General features: G+C 38.9%; 1 pseudogene; it reads left to right on the top strand.

Moving 5' to 3' along the window:
• LOC131230601 (ruvB-like protein 1) overlaps positions 1-21,408 on the top strand; it is a 31,653-nt pseudogene extending 10,245 nt beyond the window's left edge.
• Positions 21,409-21,967: the final 559 nt, after the last annotated feature.

Genomic DNA, 21,967 nt, shown 5'->3' with positions numbered 1-21,967 from the left:
CTATGGATACACTCTTATTTTAGGTAACTGAACTCTCGCCAGAAGAAACTGAGAGTACGACAGGTGGCTATGGGAAAAGTATTAGTCATGTAATTATTGGACTTAAGACAATCAAGGGAACTAAGCAGCTGAAGTTGGATCCAACCATCTACGATGCTTTAATTAAGGAAAAGGTAATGCATTTTGGTTTGTTTATTTTCTCAAGTATAACAGTGTGAATGAGCATGTAACGAGAGGGTCATTTTCAATGCATTCATGTTTGAACATGGAATATTTGGAAATCTTCTTGATTTGTAAGATGCTACTGTATCTTCGTATATATGTTTAGGATGGTGAGAGGTTGGGGTATGGGGAGATCAAAGACAATATTATGTAAGTTTACCTTTGTTCTTGATTTCCTTCCTGAAAGAACTTACTTATTTTGTACTGCCACTTTAGAGAGCTTCCAACTACATTACTAAGATTTTCTTGGGGAACATTAACGACATACATTAGTGTTATTCTCATTAAATTCCATAAATTTAGTCAACTATTTCCATTACCAAGGGATTTTTTAAGAGATAAAACTATCAATTAGAATATAAAAAAGGGAAAGAACTTCCATACAAATAGTGTCACAGCGAACGCCATGTCTCTTGATACAAATATCTACTGGCAAGGAATACAAACGATCCCATCTTTCCTTCCATTCAATTGTTCTTGCATTTGTAGGTAACCATTTTCCCCCTCTATACTGATAATTCAATATGTTGCCTACAAACTCCAAATAAATATTATATAGTTGTTTATTGCATAGTTACCGGGTTCACGGTTTGACCATTTAGAGTATGAGTTAGCAGCATAGTGACAAATCTGGTTCTCAGGAATTTCTTGGCTAGAAATTTCTCAGAGATTTTCAAAATTTGAGGATTTTCTCGGGATATTATCAGGAAAAGACAACCTTCATAGGAGATTGTGAGTCCTGCCTAATGTTTGCCTTATGTTTATGGAGAATGCGGAGATGATTGATCATTTTTTTTTTTTTTTATTGGCTACCCTTTTGTGAGTAAGGTTTGGAAGCATTTTTTGTGTCTCCTTCATGCTTATTGGGTAATGTCGAAGACAATGGATTACCTTCCGTGGGCTTCACATGGGGGAGTAGTAGGAAAATCTAGGAAGGCCAGATGAAGGTTGATTATCTCGGCCTTACTTCGGGTTGTTTCAGGAATAAGAGAGCGTCTATGAGAAGGTTATTAGAAGAATTAAAGGTCTTGTTTCGGGATGGGCAGTCTCTGTACAAGCAGTCACAACCATTGCCACAACTCAATAAAATTGTTGTTATCTCTAAAAAAAGAAAATATTGCTGAAAATAAAATATTTGTTTTAAATTAATGAATAAATTTAAAATTTAAATATATTTACACAACAAATTACTTAAGCTTTTTTACTATTTTCTAAGTTAATATTATGATATTTATCACGATATTTTAAAATAAATCTGCTAGGATTTTGAAAATCTTGCGATGATATTGTGATAATATTGTTTAGTGTATTTTTGCAATATTATCTTGATTTTTTCAAAATCTTGGTGATATTTGTCACACTGTTTGCAGTTTGATACCTTCTGAAGGACCCTAATTTGTGGGTAGACTTCATTTAGAGGCCTGTTTGGATGTACCCTTGAAAGGGGCGGTTGAGGCCTAAACCCTGTATTGAGCCAAATTGCAGTTGGTGTGATGCATTTGGATGCACTTTGCGGACTCCCATTTGATCCCACACTTGAGAAAATAGGCTCTAGAAAGCCCGCTCACTGATTCGGCAAGTTGATTGAAGAAGTAGGCTTGAAAATCCATTTTGTGGAAACCCCCTTTTGTGGAAGTGTGTCCAAATGGGCCTTTAGTTTGTTTTGAGATTCCCAATTTGCAAATTGAGTTGGCCTAGTTCAATGATCTAATTTGATGCATTTAGATACATGCCATGAAACTTTAGCTAGTTTTCTTGAAAATTAAAATAATATTTTCATGGTTTGTGGATCCCATGTAGATTGGGCATGCTTCTAAATTGGATTGATTGGACAAGCAACACCTTTTTTATTTTCTTTTTGATTCATATTAAGATAATTATTGGAAGCACCAAATGGGCAAAACTTACAAGTCCGCAATGGATAAGAGTCCCAATACAAAGTGAAGAACTTAAGGATCCCTTCACTAGCTAGTGAGTTCTACAAATAATCTCTCTAGGAGTTCAGTGATGCCGATAATCGATCTCCATATGGCGGGATTACATTCTTAAACCATTATAAATTAATGTAAGACGGGGAGACATTCTTTAATCATTATAAATGAATGCAGGATGTTGAGAGGTTGGACGACTACCAAAAGACTAAACTATCTCATTTGAAGAATCTACTTGCACCATTTATGATTTGCCTATCCAATTTTCAGATATTTCAGTCCCAATTTTGGTTGCTGGACCCAGTCAGCTTGGGAAAGAAGAAAATATAGATACATGCACATCTCAACACACATTGAAACTGGACACTTGTTATTGACTTCGGACTTTTTATTTTTCATTTTAACTATCTATTTGATGCCATTAATTAGATGGTTGGAATGATGCTTTCAGAGTGCAAGTTTGGGTTATGATATGTCTGACTACAGTGGGACACGTGCTTTGGATCGTTAGCTCAGACTCAAAGTACATGTATGCCATGCGCATGGTTGCCATGTGCATGTTGTGGACTGTCATACTCCCCAAGAGCATCAATTATTTTTCTCATTACCTTAAATGGCTACTGTCCTAGAAAATAATGATAGTTTACCACCATTTTTTCTATTGCAATGCTTCATCCACTGTACACACTGCATACATGTATGGTAATCTGGAGCTCTCAAATTGTGTGCCTCACCGTGGATTGAGTATTGCTCAAAATTTATGGTTATTTATTTATTTATTTTTAAATTTAAGGTAACATGGGACTGGAACCCGTGACTTCAATGTTGAAACGCACTCTGTCTACCACTGAGCCATTGCTCGAAATTTATGTTAGTTGAACAAATTAATGATTTGAACTGGTTTGTTGACCGCTAACCATTTTATATCTTTCATTGCAATTGGTAGCACCCTTGGATGGTTAGGAATGCTCAATCAGTGTGATGTCTGGTTATGCTACATCCACAATGATCCCATGATTTGCATTTTATAGGTTAGGCCCACCTGCACTGCATCACATGTGTATGGTGAATGAGACAACATCTTAAAAACTAATATATAACTATAATATTTCCCTGATTTGAGAGAAGAAAACATTTTCAAGTCAAGGCTAGATAAACTATTCCTGTCTTTAGTTGGATTTTGCTTGAACACTTTGAGCATTTGAAAATGGGTTTTAATCAGTTGAAGGACGAATAGTTGTTTATCAACCGAGAGAAGGGTGAGACAACATTCTTGGGGAACTGATTTATTTTGGATTTGTCATTTGTCATCATATTTTAAGTTGTGGTGCTTCATCCACTAGATGTGTGATTCATGTATGGAAATCATGATTGTCCAAATCTTGGGCCACATTGTGGATAGCATTGAGCCCAAAATTTACTTTGATCAATGATGCTAACGATTTGATTTCTCTCATTGCCTTTTGACAATGAACCATTTTATCTTTAATTGTCTAATTATCCAATTAGTTTGTTGGGGGGTCATTTGATCAATGCTACTTCAGGGGTTGTTTGATGTGTGGAAAACTCTTCTTACCATGTGTGCAGAGGTTTCTATTGTTTTGATGTAGCTATCACTTAACTGTTTGGATTGGCGGAAACCAAAATGTCGGTATGGAAACCCCAATATCACACAAGAGGAAAGGGAAATGTGTGGAAAAGAATCTATGCTAATTTGTTTATTTTAGTTCATGTAATTTCCATAGAAATGTTAAAAGGACAATGGTAAAAAAGTGAATGTTGTCTCCCGTAACTATGAAAATCTAGATTTGACAAGTTATTCCGAGGAAATGAAAATCACCATTTTTTGAGAAAATCATGGAAATGGAAATCTATTTCCAGTCCATAGATAAATTTTCTTCCACAAACATGGGAAAACATCACATCTTTTTCCATGGTTTTCAAACTGATTTCACCAATCAAAAGAGCCCCACTGAAGGCTTCCCATGGACATGGCTTTCTAGAAAAAAATTGCGTATTCTTGTGCCCACGTGGTAGGCTGGAATGCAGCTATCCACGGACAAGTCTATCTACCAAAATGGCTCTCTACTCCACTTTCCTAATTCAACCACCATGCTCTGGTTGATGCAACCTGTTGGTACATGGCCCCGTTTGAGAATAGAGCATCTTTACATTTTAGACCCAGTTAGTGCATGGTTTAGATTTTGCACGTGTTTGCTGTGGTGGCATGTGTGCCACAACAGTCCTCTTTAATATTTCTTCGGCCATATACTGATGCAGGACAACTAACCACTTGCTATGCCCCTGCATTAATCACCTCCGGTGAGGAGTCTCGAACATGAGTTCTCCCGCTCTGATACCACTTTGATGCAGGACAACTAACCACTTGCGCTAAAAGCTCGAACTGATAAAGCGTGACGAATCAATCTCTTTATCTCATAGCCCCTATCTCAGGCTAGCCAAAGTTTTGATATCTTTACCTATAAATTGAGTCTTTCTCTCATTCCAAAGAACACGAATATACAAGATAATTCTGAAGCAAGTGAGAGAGAAGCTCTAAGTCCTTGGCAAGCTATTTGTTGGTATTTATACATTTTAATTTTAATAGCTTATTGGATTCTCTCACATCCCATGGGTTAGGTCTTCGGCCGAATGGCCCCACATCACATGGGTTCAGCCTCACACGAGCCACCCGCCTTTCACGGGCCGCCTACCCTGAGTGTGCCCTTGCATCCCACAGGCTGCCCCACTCGAGCCTTGTGTGAAAATGCCTATGCATTATATACTCTTTAGAGAAAGTACTTCTAGTAGGTGTCATCCAAACACAATCTCAACATCCATGGACCCCAATTCCATTAATCTAGACACAAAATCTCAACATCCATCGAAGCACTAGGATTTAAACATTGACATGGACTTTCCCTTGCAAGCTTCTATCCATGCGTCAGAACAACCATTAGGTCATCCACAATGGGCCCTATATTTCAGATGGTTTAGATTGTTTTTTTTTTTTTTTTTGAAAGGTGCTTTAGATTGACATTTATGTATGCACTTGCGCAAAGCAGCTGAAAAACCACAAAATGAAAAATGGTGGTGAATTAACACTTTAGCCTTAGGCATGGCCACGTGGGTAATGATTTTGTGTTTTTGCTCCCTTCCTGTGATTCTAGGAAGCAGGTAGGGTTGGTAATGATCGATTGCAAATCTAAGAATCACTATCATCTGCTAGCAACGACTTCTTCAACACCAGCATCATGATCATTGACACCGTCATTATTGTTGCTGTTGTTGTCATCATTGTCACCATCATCTTTTTCTTTTTAAGGATCAAGTTGATTCAATTTGCGAACTGAATCAAATATGCAGCCAACCTGTAATTTTATGGCAATTCAAACAGTGAATTTTCTGGTCGAAATGGTTCACTGTTCGATAAATGCCGAATTTATCTGGTCTAATGGTTTCAGTTCAAGAAAGGATTGAGGAACTAGGTAATTATGGTTTATTATAGCATTTTGTAGGATGATGTAAATATTATGATCCAAATTTTAACATTCTTACTCTTTGTTTTCTGAGTTCTCTTTTATCAGTCCACTGCAGAAATGTATTGCTTTGGTATCAAATGGTCTGGCTGGAATCCTCTGATAATTTCGCTCTACATATCTTTCAAAAAAAATCACTCTACAAATAATTTTGTTTTATTTTTTACTGCTGGTGCATGCATATTTTTCCTGCTACTTTTCGTTGTTAATTGTTGACCTCTGCATGTTGGTTTTGGTTAATGCCATCTGCAGGTTGCTGTTGGTGATGTTATATACATTGAGGCAAATAGTGGTGCAGTCAAAAGAGTAGGTAGAAGTGATGCTTTTGCCACGGAATTCGATCTTGAGGCAGAAGAGTATGTTCCACTTCCCAAAGGAGAGGTTCACAAGAAGAAGGAGATTGTGCAGGTAGCCTTTGATATATGCTAGAGTGGAAATCCTAACACATGGATAAGTGCATGCTTTACTTCTTTGCTCATATACACAAAACACAACTTGGTTCCCATAAATTGGAAGATATAAATCTTCATAAATCATAAGATGTGATGCAGCTGTGGTTGGGTTTCTATGTCATGTTAGTCATGTGGAACCATCACATGCTCACATAAGATGTGTTTCAAAATACTGCTACTACAGGACCGGCTACACTGACAAGCTACAGTAAGACACCACAATCCTGCTACACTAATGTGCCACAATACTTCTATATTTGGTCTATTTAGAGCTCTTTTATATAGGATTGACAATCGTGAATCTGTGATTAGAATTACCGTTGGGGGCATTACATACTCCTTATAGCCTATAGGATGTGTTTGGACTGGTTTTATTTTATCTTATTTTTTTGAATGGTAAACTTAAAATGCACTCAAAGAGAAAAGCAAAACATCATCAGGGAGTCAATTCTGGGTGAACCTCTCGTCACTGCAACTTTGCAAGGTAATTGGCAGTTTTGTTAGCCTCCCTTGAGCATTTAAAAGGCAACATTCCTATATAACAAAAGAGTCCTTATTTTGGCTATACCAAAAGCTTATTTCCATGGAGCATCTACACTAGAGAAGCCTACCTGATGGCATTTTGAGCATCGCCATCAATAACAAGAACCCCAGCATATGAGCATTCCAAATGCAAAGCCCTTTCCTTTGGGTCACCATCTTTGCCTCATTTGATCCCACCTCAATTCTAGGCGTGTAAGTGACCAATATAATTTTGCCCCAACCATTTCTTTGGACAGCTCCAGAATTTGAAGGACTTGGGTTCCCAGTCAAAATTGAGCTTGAAAAACCAGGAGGGAGGTGGCTTCCACGGTGTTTTAAATATCGATGATATCGGCTGATATATCCCACGATATATCTTGTATCCCACCCGTGCGATACAAAACACACAAGTAGTGGGATATATCCCACATGTTTGATCCGGTGAGCAATTTTTTATTTTATTTTTCTGTAAATCATGTTAAATTAGTGTCAAATTGCTACAAATCCATGATTTGTCATGTTTTGCATGACATGAAAAATCATGAATTGGGAACTTCGATTTCAAGATTTGGAGGAGAAGGACCGAGTTGCGGAAAAAAATAAAATAAAATCAAACATGTATGTAACCTAATCTAGTGACTCTTTTTTTGCTTTTGAATATATTGCTTGTGTTTCCACACATCTTCGTACATTTATAAATTATATGAATAGGCTTTGAATATACTTGTAGCATTTTAGTTAGACAACACATAGATTAGGATCCCATACAAAGAAACCTATTATGTGCACTTGTTTTTTGCAACGTTTTGATTTCTAAGTGTGTATTGATGTCTTTTTTAACAAGCACTAAAATTTTGTTGAAAAATTTGACCAATTTCCAATATTTCCCCATGTTTCCAATAACAATGATACATTACGCGATACCACCGATATATCCCATGCGATAACTGATACGTATATGTATCCCAAGGGTGAGATATGTGACATGATACCGATATTTCGAACATTGAAGATAACTGCTATTTAGTCAAGAAGGAGATCATTTTTAGATCTCCCTTGCATCTCTGGTCTAGTTAGGCTCGACTCTATCACAAACGTGACTACTATTTCTTTCTTTCTTTCTTTCTTCCTTCTCCTTCTTCTTCTTTCTTTTTAAATGCTTTCTGACAATGCAACCTTGCTACCAAATATTCTGCAATTTTGTTCTTTCCATATTCCCCATAGAATTGCACATGGGACCATTTTCAATGGGATCTTACCATTTCGGACAGACAAGCTGCATTGCCAAACTTAATATAAGATCTCCCACCATTGATGATCCACGAGATCCAAAAGGGTTGAAAAAAAGACTCATTGTGTTGGACTGGTTTTTTTTTTCCACAAAATTTTGCTGAATTGTGAAGGTTTTTACCAATTTTTCAACTTCTATTGTGAGTTTGGCAATCATATTGTTTATTTCCTTTCTTTGCTCTCCATTTCGGTTTTTGGATTTTATTTTGCTTGGGATCTTCAGTGACGTAGTTGACTGGTTTCTACAGTCAGCCTCAAGTTTCCACCAAGATGCAATCACCTCTTCATGTTCTACTCAAAATTTTCAATTTGATTTCAATTTCAACACGACACCTATTATTCTTAGGCTTTTCAGTAAATGGTCGATGTTCTTACTAGGTTTTTAACATTACTAGTCCAAGCATTTAACTTTGACAATAGTAGTACTTCGCTTTCTGATCAACTGTAATTTTCAATAATAAGGGAACCACTATCTTTAAAAATCCATGATTATGCCTTAAAATCTCAACACATTATGAAGAATTTGGAGTCATCTAAAAGAAATAATATCCAAGGAGCTCCCATGAGAGCTAACCTGTTTTGTTGGGAAGTGTGCTGCAGCAGTATATTGACTGTTGACAGTCTCCAAAGAAGAGGAATGCAGTTGGCAAACAGATGGGTGATGTGTGAACAAGCAGAAGAGAACTGTTCTCATTTGCTAGTCCATTGCAACTTTGCTTGGCAAATATGGGAAGCAGTATTTAACAACTTTGGGTCAATTGGGTTTGCCCAGCTTTTATGGGGGGATCTATGTTCGGGGTGGAAATGATTGAGGTTGAGACCTGTGGCAAGATTGCAATGAATGCTTGCTTTGGAATCTTCATTGTGGATGATTTGAAAGCAGAGAAATCACCGGATATTTAATGGGAAGGAAAACTCGGCAGGGGTAGTGTTTAGCAAAATATTCCTGCTGATTGTGGAATGGAACATTTTGGAGAAGTGGTTAAGAGGTTTTCAAAGGAAATTTCATTCAGGCTGGGATTCAATCCTGCTTTCAGGAGAAAGGTTTTCACCTCTCTAGTGGAGCCTTTGGAAGGTTCCGGTTGGGCTCGAGGCAGGTCACATGGGATGTGATAAAATTTCAGGGTGCTTTGCCACATCTCTGTTCAATCCTTGAAACTAAGGGTTGTACTTTTTTTTTTTTGGAAGGTTAAGGGCTCTCCTTCTTCCTGTGAATGGCACAAGCTATGCTCTCCATTTTGGCTTTGAGCAAGCGTAAAAGCAGCAACAATGTCGCGGCTGATGATGGTTATTGAGCAGAGCAGGCAAGCCCAGCTCACCAACATCAATAAGCTCAAGAGCGCTGCCCCTCTCTCGAATAAGAAGCTGGAACAGCAAGTGCAGAAAGCACCTGAAGTTGTTCCAAATGGAATTCAGGTTCATGTTGGGAACCTTCCAAAGAAAAAGAACATCCATGGGGATCTGCAGTTGGCATTTAAAGGGTTTCCTGGCATTGTTAATATAAGCCAACGGTTTCTGGAAACAAAAAGACGAGGGACCCTGTTTGCAAGGGCTTTGCCTTCCTTTACTTCAAATTTGAAGAGACTGCAATAGGTTTGTGCAGACATATTTCTAGCAAAGTATACAGTTGGGTAAGATTAAAAAGATAACTTGAGAGATTGCAAATCCACGGTACTATTACAAACAAATAGCGATCTGCATTTCTCCGTCTACCTAGCCGAGGTTTCTGAAATGGAGGAAGAGACAGATGCAGATAGCCTTTCTTGGGATTTACAGGAAGGAGCCTTCTATGAAGGAGGATCTGAAATTTCGATCGATGGCAGCACTGAAGATTCTGCTGAGTTTGTTTACAGCATGGAGGATGAGCATACATTCTCAGATTGGGAAGAGATCAAAGTGGGTATCAAACATGTCAATGTATCCGAGCCAAATAATGAAGAAAGTGAGAGACCAAAGAAAGAAGTGGTCTCTAAGGGGGTGTTTGGATCATAAGTTACTTAAGATAAGCTACTTATGCCTTAAGTAGCTTTTCTTGGTTTCTACTTATTAAGCTGAAGTGAGTAAGTAGCTTTAAGTAAAAAAGTTATATTTGATCTTAAACCAAACTTACTTATCCCAAATAAGTTACTTATCTACTGATGTAAGTAGAAAAGTAACTTATTTGGCGGTATCCAAATGGGCCCTAAGCAGTGGAGTAAGAATCGAGTGGTATGGAAGCAGCAAATGGTCAAAGAAAAATCTGACAAGGCCTTAAGATTAGAAGCCCCTGGATCCGCCAGGAGATTGAAGATAATGGGCGTGTTCTCAAAATATGGAGTAAAAGCTGACACGGGTTCATCGTCGTAGATTTGAGCTGATAGGCAACCCCCTTTTGATCTTCCTCCCTGTATTCAGTCCCTAAGCTCCGTCCATTTGGTCTATAATGTACTGATTCATGGCTTCACAGCAATTTGAGCTTGATAGTTTTAAATTTATAGTTTTTTTTTTTGTTCTCTTTTCTTTTTCTTGTGTGCACCCTTTTTTTTTTTTTTTTTTTTTTATAAATATACATCATTCCAAGATATATATATATATATATATATATATATATATATATATAGATATATATATATATATATATATATATATATATTAAGGTGCGTGTGTGAGATGCCCGGTAGGTTGCATCTGCCATTATCAAACATAAGGTGCAAGGCAACCATTCAGAAGAAGGAAAAAAAGGGTCCAACCCTAGAGCATTAGCTTTTGTTGGGAGGCAGGCCTTGATAAAACTCTTCCAGCAGACCATCTCCATAGTCCATACAGAAAGCTCGTTCTTCCTATTACTAATGCGGAGTCTGTGGACCATCTACTCATCCATTCAGTGTCAGTATTCTTTATTGTTGGGGATTGTTTGGAGTGGAGTTGGTCATGCCTGCTACCACAGTGTCTCCCATAGCAGCTGTTGGAAACTCGGGGGTTTGGGTTTCTATCTTTTAGAGGCTGCATGATCTGGCACCTTGTTCTTGGGATATTCTATGGTCCATATGCAAGGAGCAATGTAATTGTGCCTTTAAGAACAAAAGGGAGTCAGCGTAAAGAGTTGTGGAAAGAAAGCCAGGGAAGAGTTGCCTCATTGGTAGTTTGTCAGGAGTTGGGGGGGATTTAAAAAAGCCAATTTTCTAAGAGGATGGGTCAAGTGTTGAAGATGTGAGAAGAGATCTACTTTGGTGAACAGATGGAGTCTTCCATCAATTGGACTGCTTAATTAAAAACTCTGATGGCTATTCCCTGGGAAACTGGTCTGGCAGGAGTGGGTGGTCTAACATTGGACAGCTATGGAGGGGTGAGAAAGGATGTCTCAGGCCTGGCTGGGGTTTGCAACTCCTCTGAGGTGGATACATGAACTCTTCGGAGTTTGGACAGCGGTCAAAGAGCCATTACGTGTGCACTCAGGGCCTTTAGTGCTTGAGGGTGATCTGTTGAATGTCATTCAGTTGTAAGCTCATCATTTGAGTACTCTTGGATAGTAGCTGAGTGGGTGGATGAGATGAGAAACTTATCTGTGGGTCGTCAAGTTCCCTTTTTTCAACCTGGCATGTGTTCTAGCTAAAAAGGGTGTTCTTAGGATAGAGGTGTCCTTTGGGGATACTCTCCTGCTGGTCTCAATCTTGCATGTGCACATGACATTTAGCTGCGAATCGGTTGTCCTCTGTAGACGATCTCACTAAAAAATCAGGCTTTGTCCGCTTATCAGGTGGGCAATGCGTGTGTGGGAACAATGAACAGTCTAAAAAATTGTGAATGGTCCACATTTAACATAGAGATGTGGCTTACCTGATGAGTAAACTGTCATGTTTTTGGGTCACATCATCTACATGGTGTTAGGACCCACCTGATGCATGTCCCTGTGCCAGATTTGCATGTGTGGCCTTGTACAAAGTTGTTCATGACCTGTTTACTAAAAGTCGTAATAAAAATAACAAGAATAATTTGTGTGGTATGTAATGGCAATATTAGTGCAATGGTAAATTTTATTTGAAACATTGGATGTGTGCATAGGTAAATTCGTAGATGAGTTAGTGTTGGGCCATTAGATCATCAAGGATAAGATTGGTCTAATGGTAGAAGAATGTAGTGCGTTGAAGTCACGTTCAAAATCCTATGCTAGAGTCAGCATTGCTAGCCATGTAGGATTTTAGGGTGCATTTGGTAACACTAGCAGAAGCTACTTAGTAGCTTCTCTTTTAAAATAAAAGCTGTTCTAAAGTGTAAAGGTGTTTGGGAACATTTTCTTATGAGAACCTTTCTCTAATGAATTTGAAGTAGTTTTTTTTTTTTATTTGGAAAGATGAGAAATTTTGTTACAAAAAAAGAAGAAGAGCAGAAACAAACAACAACCAGAAAAGCATAAAAACAAGAAAAAAGGACAAAAATACAACCACAGCCCCAAGGCTGAGAAAAGAAACCCAGTGACCCAAGGAAGAAATAACTACACTGACACAACCACAAGAAAAGTAGGTTAGAAGTGCTTCCCAAGAAAAGTAAGGGGGGACATATCTCTCTCTCTCTCTCTCTCTCTCTCTCTCTCTCTCAGAGTCAAACAATTGTTGGGCCGACATGATAGATAGTCTAGGTCCATGTGGGCCACACCTTCGATCTGTAATCATATGTGTGGACATTAGATGGTTGTTCCTGAATGGTCCTATTCGAACGATACAAAATGAATGGTTAGCTTAGATAAATATCAAAGATGAATGGTTTTAATCTTTCAAAAAAAGAAAAGAAAAGAAGATGAACGGTTTAATTAGGCCAAAATTGAAGATCAACACCTTGATTAGACTGATGTTGAAGATGTATGGTTTGGTTGTGTTGAAATTGTAGTAAATGGTTTATTGAAAATCAACAACCCAATTGGACTGATGTCGAAGGCGAATGGCCAACTCCAGACGATACCAAAGATGAATGGTCGGATTGGGCGGATATAAAAGATGAATATTTAGCCAATAATTGAAGATCAATGGTCCGGTTGGGTGGATATTAAAGATGAACAACCCAATTATGTTGAATTTGGAGATAAATGGTCCAACTAGTCCAATTTTGAAATTAATGGGCTGATTGGACTGATATCTGAGTTTAATGGTCCAATTTCAATGATAATAGAAATGAATGGCCTGTTTGGACTGATATCAAAGATGAAAGACCTAATTAGTCTAATATTGAATATCAATGGTTCGATTGGACCGATATTAAAAATGGACAGTCAGATTGAGCTGATATTGAAAGAGAATGGTCCGATTAGACTGATGTCTAAGCCAAAATGATCTGATTCAAATGATATTGAAGATGAACAATTTGAATAGTCTAAAATTGAATATCAACAGTCCAATTGGACCAATAGTGAAGATTTTTTTTTTGAAAGATGATTCAATTTATTAAAGCCCAAGGCTGAAAAAAGAAAAACAACCAAAAATTCAAAGAAACAAAAACAAAAGAGACAAATGAAAAATAGAACAAACCCATGAAACTACATACTTAGGTAGCCCACTCCCTGATATACATGACAACCCTATGAAGAACCCCGACCATATAGCCACTAAGCAACGATTATTCTTTCGATCCAAATAGACTAGAGAACAGCGAGCAAGGCAATCCTCCATCCGCAAATACCAAGGGAACCCCCTCCTCCAACGTGCCAAGAATGGAATAGGCTCTCAACCGAACTTGGCATCACCCATGAAACATTCGGGGATCAAAGAATGCTGGACCACACCATTCTGGAGGAGCAATGGATAAATAAATGGTCCCCAGACTCCTTAGTACTTAGACACAGGAGAAGCATTTGGCTACGTCGTGGATCTCTTACAAAGATTGTCAATAGTTAGAACCCAATTTCTCTTGGCCAACCAGGCAAGGGCAATGATCTTCGGAGGAGCACTGTAAGACCACACATTGGCAATGTGACTATTGAAGCCCCCAGTCTTAGACCGGGACAATAAAGAATAAAAGGATCGCACCAAGAAGATACTGGATTTGTTGAAGCGCCAAACGAGAGTCTTCCACACCTGGAGAGTGAGATCCCTGCAAGCAAGAAAGAAGAGAAGCTAGATCATCGATTTTAAAATCATATAAATCCTGGTGGCAAGGAGGAACCCACTCCCCTTGAATTTTGGCTCGAAAACAACCGGCCATAGAGATATTTTCCCCAAGGCAGAGGCTAGCCAGAGCAGAGAAGGATGATAGAAGTGAAGAGTAATGTTGTCGAATCGCATATGTGATCATGTGTGTGTGTGTGTGTGTGTGTGTGTGTGTGTGTGTGTGTGTGTGTGTGTGTGTGTGTGTTAGGGAAAAATTCAAAAATATAAGAAAATGAGGAGAACTTTTCCAAGTTAATAGATAACTAATTTTACATATTTAAAATACATTTGAAAGAGATAAAATCAATTAAACATCAAGTCATTCACATTTAACAATATAGTTAACAAGAAGTAACAACAAAATCAACAAGCTATTTATTTATTATGGTAGAAAATCAACAAGCTATCTTCCTTGAAACTTAAAAGTGCTTGAATCTTGATCTTCCAACTTCCAAGAGAGAGAGAGAGAGAGAGAGAGAGAGAGAGAGAGAGAGAGAGAGAGAGATTAAGAGAATAGTGAGAAGCCTTTTTATAGATAAAATGTTATTATTATTATTATTTTTTGCAAAAAAATAAAAATAAAAATAAGAATTCAATTTTCCATGACCAATATGCGATCGCATATTTTCACATATGCAACATATGCGATCGCATGTGCCAGATCGCATATGCCATGATCGCATATGCGATCGGCATATGGATATGCGCACATGCGATCGCATATGCGCCTATGCGATTGCACATGACAACAATGGTGAAGAGTCTCTGCACCAAACATCCTCCTAAAATCTGACCCTGGACCCCTCCCTACTGCAAAGCTCAAACCAGCAGACATTAACAGAGTAACTCGAGTGATAATCTTCCAAATGAAGGAGGTTGATACAAAGATGAATCTTTGATCCACTAGCCCATGGGGGAAGAACCATACTTTGTAGCAATGACTTTCCTTCACAAACTGGACTCCTCCACTCCAGAATGCCAAACCCACTTGTCTAGCGGGGCCGAGTTAACCACATCGAGACGCCTTATGCCAGCACCCCCTTTGGCAATAGGACAACAAACCTCTTTTCAATTGAGCAAATGGAATTTCTTGGTCGAGGCACCTCCTTGCCGCGGTCTGACTTGGGACAACGAAACATGGACATAAAGTAAAAGGGGGGGCTAGAGAGGGAGGCTTTGGTCAAGGTAAACCTGCCCCCCAAGAGGGAGCAACTTGCTTTTCCAAGGAGAAAGCTTCTTCTCCATTCTCTAACCACCCAATCCCATAGGTGCTACGCAGGATTCCCAAAGCATAGAGGAAGGCCCATGTAAGAAAGAATGGAGCCAACCCAGCAACCAAAGATATCAGCTAACCAGGACACCTCTTCCTGAGAGACATCACTACCCATGAATTCACTCTTAGCCAAATTAATTAAGGCAAAAACAACTTTAAACCACTTGATAGCAATAGTGAAGATGAATAGTCTGATTGAGATGAAATTAGATATGAATGGTCCGATTGGGTCAATGTTGAACATGATTGGCCTAATTTGACTGATGTAAATCCAGATGATATGATTGGAATGATAGTATCATCCTAAAGATGAGTAGTCCAATTGGACTAAAATCAAAGATGAACGGTCTGGTTAGTCCGAAATTGAAGATCAACGATTTGACTGGACCTATATTGAAGATGAACGACCCCTCTGAGTGGAGATTAAAGATCATCAGTATGCTTGGATCAATATCAAAGAAGAACATTCTAAATGGGCCAAAATTACTGGTGAATTATCGGATTTTTCTAATATTGAAGATCAACAGTCTGTTTGGGTGGATATTGAAGATCAACAATTGGATTAGATCAATATTAAAGATGAATAGCCTGCTTGCGTTGAAATTGGTGATCAATGATCCGATTGGGCCAATATCGATGGTCAACAGTCTGATATTGAAGATGAACGACTGATTAGATCCAATCGATCTGTTCATCTACAATATCAGACTGTTGATCATCAATATCAACCAAATCGGGCCATTAATATCTAACATTGAGCCAATCATCTTCAATATTGACCTAATTGAACCGTTGATCATCAATTTTGGCCAATTCAAACTGTTCATCTTTGATATCAACCTAATCTGACCGTCCATATTAATGTTACTCGAATCAGAATATTCAAACTAGACATTGGTCCAATCGGGCAGTTTGTTTTCAATATTGGACCAATTAGACCATTTATCTTCAATTTCAACGCAATCGGATAGTTCATCTTTAAAATTGATCCAATCGAAGTGTTGATTTTCATTTTTAGACTAATTGGACCATCTGTGTTCGATATTGGTCCGATCAGACCATTCATCCTTAATATTATTTGAATTAGACCATTCATCTTTGATAATCAATCCAATTGGGCCGTTGATTTTCAATATCGGCTCAATTGGACCATTCATCTCCAATTTGAACACAACTAGACCATTCATCTTCAATATCAGTCCAATGGGCTAATTTGGACTAATTTGACTGTTTGTCTTTGATATGTGTCCAATTTGACCATTCATCTTTAGTATTGTATGAGTTAGATCATTCGGCTTTAACATTGGTCCAATTAGGCCGTTGATTTTCAATATCGGCCTAGTTGGACCAATCAATGACTAAGACTAGACGAACCCTCCCGTGGGTTTACCTATGGTTCATGGAATAAAGGTAGTGCCTACATGGACTTGGACTCCATCATGTGGGCCCATCAATTGTCCTACGAACAAATAGCAAAAGAAGCCAACCTTATAAGCTAAAAGCAGGTCTTGAGTAGAATTAGAAGCTACTTTTTAAAAGTTAGCAAAATAGTGTTTTACCCATGGCTATATTTACTTGGAAGCTGATAGGATAGGACTTCAGAATAAAACTCCTTTGCTGAAGTTGCAACGAAATGCCCCCTTAGTTGTCTTTTAGTTTAAGAGCTTGAAATATATTGCTAGGAGATCCATTGAAAAAAAATGTATTGTTAGGAGATGGTAATTAGCCATTTGCTAAATATTGTCCCATGGCACTTTTCTTCATACAGGCAGTCCTTTTTGAAACATGGCATTTAATGGTGGCCTGTGGTCATTATATCAGCATATGTTTTGTGGGCCTCATAATTTTTCTACTATTGGACCCAAAAGACTTGAAGTCACTGTTTGGCTCAGATTTTTGTATTCATGCTGGCGAAACCAAATGCAGAGTATTCTTTTCATGATAGACTGGCAGTTTTTCTTTTCTGGATCTTTGAATGGGCTTATGGTAGACCATAACGTGATGAATATCTTCACTTCTCTCTTTGCACAAGTACTTCTCTCTTTGCATAAGTACCATAAGTTTTATGCCCCCCCACCCATTTCTCCCTCTTTTGAGATGTTCTGATTGTTTATTTTTCGTTTCCTTGCTAGGATGTTACACTCCATGATTTGGATGCTGCAAATGCTCGCCCACAAGGAGGGCAAGATATATTATCGCTCATGGGCCAGATGATGAAACCCAGGAAGACTGAAATTACTGAAAAGCTACGACAAGAAATTAACAAGGTTCTGCCACTCTTCTTTGCATGGAATATGGCCTTTAATGTAAATTCATTATTTTAAGCTGCGTTTTCTTGCACAAAATATCATGAAATTTCATGAAATTTTGCAACAAACGAGGCTGCTTAATCATGAAATATCATGGAATCTCATGATGTTTGGAGCACCCAAATGCAGCCTTAGATACCATTCATCGTATTTAGGCAATTAGTAGCGAGTCCAGTGGAAATATGTATAGTGGGATGGTGGAAATGTGTGACCTTCTGAAAAAACCACATGGTTAACAGGTTGTTAACAGATATATCGATGAAGGGGTAGCAGAGCTTGTCCCTGGAGTCCTATTCATTGATGAGGTGCCCTTTCCTTTCAAGCCTCTTTCATTTCCTACATGGGTTAGTTTTCACAGTTCCTCTGGTTTGACATATCCTATTTGCAGGTTCACATGCTCGATATGGAATGCTTTTCATACCTTAACCGCGCCCTAGAAAGCTCACTATCACCAATAGTAATTTTTGCTACGAACAGAGGAATATGCAATGTCAGGTAATGAGAAACTCTAGGCTTTCATGAAATGTGAAAAGGTCTCAAAGTTGATTCCATGAAAAGTCATTTGTTTTCCATGCTCAGTTTGGCTGAGTGGATGAGTAAGTCGTCAATCACATGAAAAGTGCCCAAGTCCATCAAGTGGGTCTATTTTGAATAATCAAGGGTTTGGGACTAGGGACTCAGTGCTTGTTCAAACTTCAAAGCAAGTCAATTTGTTAGCATTTTTGGTCCACTAGCTAGTTCATTCTTGAACACTGCTTTCACATATATCAGCTGCTTTTACATGTAACACTGCTTCTTGGAAGATCCTACTTTTTGTTCTCTTATCTGAATTGTGTCCTTCCTAGAAATCTTTACATGCCTTTTTTAGCATTAATCTGCAATATCTTCCTGCAAGCTTATGCTATTTTTTTCTTCAATGCATATGATGTAGGGGAACTGATATGAGCAGTCCACATGGCAAACCTGTTGACCTGTAAGACCGTCTTGTGATTATACGGACAGAAACTTAAGGTCCAGCTGACATGATACAGGTTCATGCTCAATTACTTCTCTGTTTCTGTAAAAATTCAATTATGGTGATTTCATTGTACTATGAATTCTTTTCTTTTATCATTTCTGTGGGTTGTGGCCAGATATTGGCAATCCGCGCCCAGGTTGAGGAACTGGTCATTGATGAAGAGAGTCTTGCTTACCTAGGAGAGATGGGGCAACAGGCATCTTTAAGGTCCTCTTTTTATTAAGATTTATTTATTTATATATTTTTATTCCTTATGCCGCATCTGTCCTATCAGTTTTCCTATGCTAAGTGCATGTACTCTTTCATGTCTCAACAATCTGTTTCTTTGTGCATGGTTATTATTAATGGCATATTTTCTAGAACTGGCTGCTTGATCCAGGACATGAAAATTTAAATATGATATACGAAATTCCAGGCTTCAGATCATACTAGTTCAAACACAATCACACAAAATTCCACATCCCACATAACGTCAAGAACTCAACAAGGGAAATCTATGCGGGTCCAGGCCTACATATGCTAGAGCTGAAACAATTAATATTATAGGCCAAACAATGCTCAAAGGAGAGTAAATTCATTCACACATGCATAGAAATATTTCTCTAATCCAAGGGAGTCACATGTTCAATTTGGGAAACCCTTGGGTTAAAGAAAATGGATAGAAATTGGAGATTTAGGACAATCTAGGGTTAGGGTTAAGAAAATCAGGTGAGAGAAGAGTGAAAGAGAGGAGAGAGAGAACCCGTAACCAGCCCACGTGTGTGGACAACAGGTTGGGCCTGACGCACGTGCGTTGATGGTTGGCCGCACATGTGTGGGGCCCACGAACCCAAAAAATGCCCTCTTGGGTTTGGTTGGCCAGGGCTGAGCTTCAAAACGTCGAAGTTTCAAGTCGATCCGATGTACAGTCTAGGCGTGGTGATCCACCGAAGTTTCAGCCCCTCCTGCAGGGCCAGATTATGGAATTCTACTGAAGAAAGGAAAATTGCTGCAATAAAGGACAGATTTGTAGCGCAGATGATTATGCGAGATGAGAAGGGTAGATGGTAGCAGATAAGAGCAAATCGGGATAGATGTGGCTTTGCACCACGGTAGTTAGCCCTTCGAAGAAGGGAGGGCTTCGCACCCAACTAGGTTTTCATAACTCGGAAAGGAGTAGGAAAACGCTGCAATTTTTATTAATCTTCATTGAGAAAAAAAGCCTACAAGGGGTGCTTATTTATAAGAAAATCCTATACTCCTAAAACTCGTGCAATGTGCACAACCTATTATTTAGCGATGAAGTAAACACAAATAATAACTAATCAAAGTAATATAAACTGTCCATGATATTCTAAATAACATTAATAAGCAAAACCTAAAATATGAGACTAATCAGACTAGTGGGCCACGATCATGAGAACCCATGATGGGCTTTATTTGACTATTGGGCCCACTCTAAAGAACCAAAACTCAGTCTTCTAATTAGGGGGCCCTCCCTGGACGTCGTCATCAATCCAGATCGACGGTGGGGCCCTCCTCCTCCTTGCATACGTGCGTAGGGGGGGCGGCATGCGTGTGCATGTGCGCGTGATGTCCCCATCACTGCTGTACTCAATCTTTATCTTCATGATACACGGGTGTTCAAATACTCAACATGCACATGAATGTTAGACACATACAATGTGTTCTCACACCTAGATGCACTCACATCTGCTACCACATATCCATCCATGTTGCAGCCTTTTGCCCTTAATATACACATTCTCCCCCTCATATACACATTTGCCTCCCTTTATATGCACACAAATGTCCATCATGCATGTGAACTACCTACACATTTGTTTAGTTTTTTTTTTTTTTTTTTGACACTCCCATTCTTTTGCATGTATCATGCATGCATTGTACCCACGCAAATACATCCATCCATGCGCCATCATTTCTGTTCATATGCTTGTTGATATGCATGAAATGCACCTCACAGGCTCAGACCTACATGCTGTGCCCTCTCAAACACATGAGGTGTATTTCATTTCCAGTGAACTAGAGTTTCACGACTGGTAGTATGTAAAGCTTTCTTCTGTTTCCTCAGGCATGCAGTTCAGCTGTTAGCACCTGCCAGCATTGTGGCTAAAATGAACGGTAGAGATAACATCTGCAAGGTATGAATTTCATCACTCGATCTCAATGGTGTTTGTTGGCTCCTAGAATTTCTCTCATACCATCTGATCCTTCTCTTGTTTCTATTCTTAAAGGCGGATCTTGAGGAAGTGAGCAGTCTCTACCTGGATGCAAAATCTTCTGCTCGGCTTCTTCAAGAGCAGCAGGAAAGATACATCTCTTGATTGAACCTTCTGCCCTTAAACACACGTCCTTTGCAACGCCCTTTGAAAACTACAAAGCAGAAAACATATCCGCTATTCATCAGTTCTCTGGTACTGTGTGGACGTGCTTTCCTGTAGACATGCTGTTTATTTTGCAGAGGTGATAACAAAGTCGGGTTGTTGTAGTTTGGTCTGTTCTGCTGTTGTTCATTCTAGCCGTTTTTATTCTGTGGCTATTTATTTTGTTTCAATTGGCTTCACAGAAGGGTTTTACAGAGCCACAATAGAAGTATTTATGGATTTTTTTGGGATTTTCTGAGATTGAGAGGCCTGCCCCTCTCTGTTAGTGGGTAGGAGAACTGAAGGAATGCGAAAGAAGGCTGCCTCCTCTCTAAATCTGGACTTGAGATTTAATTCAACTTGTTTTTCTAGAGGTTGATCTTGCCTCAATTATAGGGCTGTCAACAAGGCCAGGCCTGGTGTTGGCTTCTGAAAATTTTGGCAGCTGGTAGGTTGGTCGATATGAACGTCTCTCTAGAGTAGGAACTATCAATGGACTGCCTGTGGTTGAGAACTCACCGGGCTGATCCGAAGTTCACTGCCTGTCATTTTTTCGTCGTTGAATGCCAAGCAAAGGCAATTACCAGTCTTTAGCTTTCCTAAGGCTGCAAATTTTCATGTCTAGGATCATCAAGTGTGTGTGGTTTTCAACACCAGGCCATTCAAAATTGTGTTCTATATATTTCTAAATTTAGTGCCATCTTTTGATCTATTTTTAAAGCAGTCATTCTTTTGATTTATGTGTCTATATAAAAACCTAAATCGAATCTAACTTATCCGCTGCAACGGAACTGACACGGTGTTGACTTGACCCAACTTGGTTCGAGTTAGTCCAGGCTTGACGCAGAGATGACGTGATGAGGTCGACCACCGTCTTCCTCAAGAGGATAACTGTTCCGAATCCAACTTCTCTGGACTCCTCGCAGAGGCTT

Source organism: Magnolia sinica, chromosome 17 (genome assembly GCF_029962835.1).
Source record: "Magnolia sinica isolate HGM2019 chromosome 17, MsV1, whole genome shotgun sequence".
In the NCBI taxonomy this organism is placed as follows: Eukaryota; Viridiplantae; Streptophyta; class Magnoliopsida; order Magnoliales; family Magnoliaceae; genus Magnolia; species Magnolia sinica.
The sequence above is the reverse complement of the archived record's forward strand: the minus strand, read 5'-3'. Positions and strand labels throughout refer to the sequence as shown.